The sequence below is a fragment of the Oryx dammah genome, unplaced genomic scaffold (assembly GCF_014754425.2).
Source record: "Oryx dammah isolate SB20612 unplaced genomic scaffold, SCBI_Odam_1.1 HiC_scaffold_8, whole genome shotgun sequence".
In the NCBI taxonomy this organism is placed as follows: Eukaryota; Metazoa; Chordata; class Mammalia; order Artiodactyla; family Bovidae; genus Oryx; species Oryx dammah.
In genome coordinates, this window is record NW_024070192.1 from 42,225,151 (window position 1) to 42,226,296 (window position 1,146).

Sequence of the window (1,146 nt, forward strand, 5' to 3'; positions counted from 1 at the left end):
CCTGGTTTCCACTGCAGAGGATGCAGGGAAGTTCCACATCCTTCAAGGTGTAGCCAAAAAAAAAAAAAAAAAAAAACAAGTAAAGAAACAAACAGTCAAACATAAGAAAATTAACAGCAAACCACAAAGAGCAGGGTGATTTTGAGTACTCGCAGAGTCAGACATGACTTACTGACAACAACAACTCTTCAGTGTATGGGAAGACACAAGAATCTGGGGTCACTGAGATTTTTCCCTAAATGATCTCAACTATCTGGGGGTGAGGTTCAAAGTACAGAAGGCCCTTCAGTATACTGCCCTAGGGTGGATGGTGAGTGACTGTAGCTGCTAATGACTTGATCCCTACAGAACTGGAATGGCAGGCAACGTTTTTTTTTTTCTCCTTATATTGCAGTGTTTCCAGGACCTCTCCTGTCCATGGTCCCCGACATACAAGGGGCATTCAACAAATGCACTGATAAGGAAGAAAGTCAAGTAGTACTATTCTCTTTTACAGTCAATAAAACAGGGCCAGATAGGGATCCAACAGCCTTCTGCCCCTATTTCTCTAGTAGGAGCACTAAAGAACACAGGGCCACACTTAAGGGCCTCCCAAGCCCTCCACCATCTCCTCCTCCTCTGCTCCTCCAAGGGCACTGCAGAGCCATGACCCAGCCCCAGAAACAGATTAGCCTCCCAGGAAAAAGATTCTGTGGGCAGAAGGGGAACAAGTGACAGTCTATTGATTACAATAATAGAAATTACAATATATCAGACATTGTGCTTCCCGAGCAACTCTTTGAGTCACATTCTATTAGCACCATCCTTTTTTAAAGATGACGAAACGGAGGCACCAAGGGCCAAGTGGCATGCCCAGAACCTAGGTGATGGAATTAAGCCAGGAGAACTGGAGGCTGCACTTTTATCCACCAAGTCGCTCTGTCGCAGGGCAGAACATCAGCACAGACATCAGAAGTCGTGTTTTTTTCCAGCTCGGCTTTGAATGCCCGATTGTTCTTGTCTCTTTATGGGTAAATTGGGATCCTTAACAATAACTAGCTTATAAAGTTGGGAGATTAACCCACGTGGAGTTTAGTACAGCGCCCAGCACATAAGTGATCAATGAATGTTAATTATTGATATTCTCCTACTGTTATGGGGTTTTCG